A 6,300-nucleotide genomic window follows, 5' to 3' on the forward strand; every position below is an offset into this window, starting at 1 on the left:
GGATATCCCCTGACATGTTCCCCTGACATGTTGGAAAGTCCAGAACTGTCAACATTTATGGCGCTAGAAGGAGGGTGAGATGACAAGTTGAGTCCTCATAATCTATTTTGAATCTTCGCACATCTATCATGGAGTTTGTTACAGTTCACCCTCTGAAATGTCTGTCCAACAGATATATCTTTGAAGTCGAGAGGGAGTTTTGGGATGACTTGTCACAAATCACGTATGATGGTGAAGGCAAAGTAGCATGGCTTGAGCACTTAGATGACTTCCATGCACTCATGGAGAGCTTGGAAGATCCTAATGAAACTATGGCTTGTACGTTGCTCGCACACACACTTCGCGACTACCCATTTCTATGGTGTAGCATACTGCCTCATGGCTTCGTGCACTCATTCAAATAGTTCAGTGAAAAAATAGAATCTGTTTTTCACCATTTTGATCGTGAAGCACTTGATAAGAAAATGTTACAACAACGAAAGGCCCCACATGAATCTGTAATGGAATTTTGGGATTGCTTCTGTCCTCTCTCTTTTGAAGCTCTGAAAAGTAAGATGAAGTTCCAATATCTTATTGAAATATTTGAGTATGTTTGTATCAAATCGATCAATCCAAAAGTGAAAAACAAAATCTCAAACCCCTCTCAGCATACTTCGGTGATGGAGTTGCACAATCTCAAGCAGACAGAGTCGCTGTCAGAAGTGATTTTCCGCCTTCCTCTCATCAAACAACTCCACTTCTGCAGTGTGATGTGGGAGAACATGCACACAAGTTTTTTGAACTATCACACCCTCCCACCCCCACTACTCTCAATTTCTGCATAGATTTGGTTTGGAATCCCATGGGTTGTCATATGCACTTGTTACCTCGACCTTCGTCCCCACGTTTTGTTGATCCTCCCGATTGTACTATCTTGTGGTCTTCCGTTCTAGATTCCACACTTGTTGTGAACGAGGATCAAGCTATCGACAGAGTTGATGTTGCACAACCAACATGCGTTGTCATTTACGATGAGTATGATTGGGAATTTGAACATGAACCTACGGTGAAGGATGACCTCCTTTTGTCTGCCCCTCCTCCACTTTTTCCTGACCCCTTTGGTAATTATGCTATCTCTTATTTTCCTTGTGTAAATCCATCCACGGATTCATCTACTCCTGGTCATTCACAGAACACACCCGATGTCAATTCATCATTTGACAATGGAGAGGACAAATATTCTCAACATACTTCGGTGATGGAGTTGCACAATCTCAAGCAAACACAAACGCTATCACAAATGACTGCCCACCTTCCTCTCATCAAACAGCTCCACCCCTACAGTGTGATGTGGGAGAGTGTGCACACAAGTCTATTGAACTGTCACATCCTCCCACCCCACAACTCTCAATTTCTACGCAGATTTGGTTGGGAAGCCCATGGGTAGTCATATACACTTATTACCTCAGCCTCCGTCCCCGCGTTCTATTGATCCTCCGGATTGTATTGTCTTGTGTTCTTTCGTTCTGGACTCCACACTTATTGTGAAAAAGGATCAAGCAATCGATGGAGTTGATGTTGCACAACCAACATGCACTGTCATTTATGATGAGTATGACTGGGAATCTGAACATGAACCTGTGGTGAAGGATGACCTCCTTCTATCCGTGCCTCCTCCTCTTTTTCCTGACATCTTTGGTAATTATGCTATCTCTTATTTTCCTTGTGAAAATCCATCCATGGATGCATATACTCCGGGTCATTCGCAAAACACACTCGATGTCAATTCATCATTTGACAATGGAGAGGACAAATCTTTCATTGACAATCCACTCGACATTTCATCTACTATTTTCAAAAATGCAGAGGGTGAACATTCTTGCTTCTCATCTACCCCTTTGTATGATTCATCAGATCATGAGGATGTCAATGAACTCATTGATTTTTCTGATCGTAGCTGTCGTGATCTCTTTACTCCTATATTCAATCACGATGTTGATTCAATCGTTGTTGATCTTTCCAAGCCACCCGTTTATGATGATTTATCTGTCAATGAAGTCGAAACCCCGCAGGAAGTCGAGGCACTTCAACACGAGATGATGGTTATGTCAAACCCTCATTGTATTGAGGTTAGTTTCACTTCTGATCAAGAAATTTTTGAACCACCCAAGGCTCCTCATCACTCGTCTGTATGCATTGAAGATCAATCCAATACACAGATTTCGCTTCCTCCATCGGAATCACATGATCCCATCACTTATGCATTGGAGGAATCATACACAGCAAGCACACTTGCAAAGTGTAATTTATTTCTCTTTCTCATGTTTGCTTGTCTTTCACAGTCAAAAGAATGTGCATGCTTATCATCTGCACGCAGTGTGTCACAACACCATGTTAAGTTCGCAGAATGATTTTCTTGCGCTTCCATTATTTTCTTTTTTGTGGACGCGTTTAAACTCGGAGTGTGTTTGTCTTCATTGTTATATCTTTCATGTTTTTTGGTTCACACGACTATACTTTTCACAAACCATGCCTTCGAAAACATGGGTCAACCAATGCGCCAATGGTTACATTGGAAATATTGTTGGCATTATGGCACAGGGTTGGAGCTATGACACAGGTGTTGTCCTTGATGGCAACTCACTTTGGTGACAGATCTCAGTTCAGGCTTTCAGAATGAAGAAAAATATATATACACAGGTTAACCTAGATGAAGACGCATATACACGCGGGTTACACGTTACAAAAGCGCGTATGCTTATACACGCACTTTCACGCAAGGAAAAGCGCGTATATGTTGGAGAACTTACTTTTGGTCCATGGTATTTAGTCCTTGGTAATTGAACCTATGGTTTTGGGCCATGGTATCTCGTCAAAAGTGTTGATCCCAAGTATTGGGTCCATGGTATTGTTTTGTTATGGTTTTGGACAGTGGTATTGTGAAAGGCCTAAGTATATAAAAGAGGAAGGAGATCATTTGGCAAATCACCATTTGAATTATTGAATATCTGAAAAGTACTAGATCTGGAATACTTGTGATTGGGTGATGGTGCAGATCTGGATCTGAATGAAGAGAAACCTGAGCGCAAGGAGAAGCAAAAGTTCTATTGATGGGTCAAATTATTTAAGCTTGAATAGTAGTATCTTTCTATGACTTTGATCTGTTATATGTGGTGCATGCTCGATATATAAAACTGGTAATCTGGGTTAACTAATGTCTGAAAGATTGAAAGAGTGAATTATCCTTTATAGATTTGTACGCAGGTTCAATGAAGCGAAGGGGCGTATACACGCTGGTTCAGTGAATAAAAAACGCGTATACGCAGGTTGGTCCAAACACAGAAGCGTACGCACACAGGTTTCAGGTTATTAAAGTAGCGTACATCTATTGAGTTGGGTTCTAGCTGCTTCTGTTTATTGTTGCAGTGTTCTAGGTTCATAATTTGGTATGTGATTACTGTTACTATGTTCTGGGTACAACTGTCAGAGAAGTGTCTACTTAATTTAGTTCTAATTGGTGAAAAGGAGATTGTTTGATGCAGAAATTCTTGATGGTTGATTGATGTTCATGGATCCAGTCTGAAAATTTATGAAACGTGGTCCCTGGAAGAAAGAGAAGGTTGTAGCCTTCTATAGGCCAGCACCTATGTACTAGTATCTTGGCTAGTGCAAGAGCTAAAGGGGTTGTAGCTCCCTTCCAGAAGAAGCTGGAGAACGAGAGAGGGTTATAGCTCTCTGCAGGCTGCAGCCTGCATACTGGTAAAGGACTACACCAGTACAAAATCATTGTAAAAAGAAGTTTCTAATTAAAAGGAAGATAGAGATGAATTGCAGCAGGTGGTTTACACCCACATTGGGTTTCCACCTTATATCTTGTGTTCTTGTGTGTGATTGTCTTCTGCTCTATTTCACTATTTCTGGTTACTGTTTATTTGATTCTGATACACAGATTAATGATCAACATCTATAAGATAAAGTAAATTATAAGTTTGCATAGTATACGCAGGTTTCCTTATACGTAGTTGCGTATATACGCGGTTTTAACTAACTGAAGTAGCGTATATTATCTGAATTTGAAAAGGGAAATAATTCTGATTCACCCCCCCTCTCAGTGTTATTTCCAACAATTGGTATCAGAGCAGGTCCTTCTGAAGAAGCTTGATCGCTTGAAGGAAGATCCATCATCATGAGCAACTACGAGAGAGAAGCATCTATCAGGCCACCAATTTTTGATGGGACCAACTTCGTCTATTGGAAGGTAAGAGTCATAGCCTATCTTCAATCTCTTGGTACAGAAGTCTAGGATATCATAGATACAGGGTACACTTTTCCATCCACAACTCCTACAGATTCGGCTGGTAAGAAGCAATATGAAACAAATGCAAAGGCTGTCAATACTCTATTAGGATGTCTATCTCAATCAGAATTCGTCAAGGTTATGCAGTATAAATCTGCAAAAGAAATATGGGACAAGATTGTTCTGAGCTATGAAGGAGATGAACAGGTAAAACGAGAAAAACTTCAAACCCTCAGAATTCAGTATGAAAATCTCAGAATGCACAATGATGAAAGTGTGGCTAACTATTTCCTTCGTGTAGATGAGATTGTTAATTGTATGAAAAATTTGGGTGAAGAAATAAAAGAGGCTGTTGTGGTTGAAAAAGTTCTAAGATCTTTGTCCCCTAAGTTTGAATCAAAAGTTTCTGCAATAGAAGAAAAGGAGAATCTACGGAACCTTACAATGTCACAGCTGCACGGAATTCTAACTGCTTACGAAATGAGGAAAGGAGGACCATCAGACAGGAGAGAAGCTGCATTCAAGGCTTCAGGCAAAGGAGATTACTATGAGTCAGGACATATGTCAGAAGAAGAGGAAGAATCAAATTTTGTCAAGAATCTTCAATGGGGTGCTGGCAGATTCAGAGGTAAGTTACCTTTCAAATGCTTTGCTTGTGGAAGAGTCGGTCACTATGCTGCCAAGTGTCCTCATAAAGATAATCTTGACAAAGGTAAGGAACCTGTTAGATGGAACAAGAAACAGAATGTAAATAAGAAAAGCTATTACACTCATGAAGATAGTGATGGACTTTCAAATAGTGATGAAGAAGGCTATAATTATAAACTTTTAATGGCTTTTGAAGATGATGATTTTGTGGATGCTATAGATGAAGAAGGTCTTTATGAAGAGATTTCTAGACTCAAAATTTGCTTAGAAGAGAAGAATGTGATCATAGATACTCTACAATTCCAACTTGCTGAAAAGGAAAAACATCATGAAAAGTTAGAATGTGAAATTGTGGGACTGAGAAAAGAGATTGAGAAAACAAAAGCTCTTAATCTTAGATTTGTTAAAGGATCTAACACTTTAGATGAGATTATCAAAGTGCAGCGCTCTCCACTAATCAAGACAAGTCTGGGATATAATGAAGAAACAACTCAAGCGCAGAAACCATCTACCTCCAAGAGTTATCTTGATGCTGCAAGGAGAATGAACAAAGACTACCAGGTAAATCGGGGGAAATCTACTTTAAGGACAAACCGAAGCTACAACCAGCCATAGGTAAAACCTTCTCAATTTGCCTCAAGAATGGATGTCAATAGGAATTACAATCATTTGGCTAATAATCATAGGACTTTCTTCAATGGCCAATGTTTTTCTTGTCATAACTTTGGTCACAAAGCAGCTCAATGTGTTGCTTATAAGACAATCATGACTAGAGAAGCTCATAAATAGAGGAGTATGACTGGGATCATGAAAAGGACCTACAACAACTTCTCTGCTCTTGAAAATGAAATAGAATGTTCCATTTGTAACAATTTTGGTCATGAAGATTCTGAATGCAGGAGCAGGTTTCGGCAGACAACTCAGAAGGAGCAAGCCTCAAGTGCCAAATCATGGAGAATTAAAGAACCACAACCAGAAAGATGTGGTATAGCCTTATATGCGGAAGGGCAGGAAAATCAATGGTACATCGATAGTGGATATTCGAAACATATGACAGGTGATAAAGAAAAACTTCAGTCATATAGTGCCTTAGAGAAGGAGAAGAAGGTCTCTTTTGGAAATGACACCCTTGCTCTCACAAAAGGTAAAGGTTATGTTCAGTTGAAAGAAAGGGTCAAAGTTGGAAATGTCATGTATGTTGATGGCTTAAAGCATAATCTATTAAGTGTCAGTCAGATGTGTGATCAAGGAACTGAGGTAATATTTCGGTCAAATGGATGTAGTGTTCGTGATCTTCATACAGGAAAAATAGTGATCAAAGGCGTAAGAACTCCAAATAATTTATACATATTCAAAGAAGGACAACATCAATGCTA

The sequence above is a fragment of the Pinus tabuliformis genome, chromosome 5_2, assembly GCF_031772625.1.
Source record: "Pinus tabuliformis cultivar Carrire ecotype Pingquan chromosome 5_2, CPIR1, whole genome shotgun sequence".
Classification (NCBI taxonomy): domain Eukaryota; kingdom Viridiplantae; phylum Streptophyta; class Pinopsida; order Pinales; family Pinaceae; genus Pinus; species Pinus tabuliformis.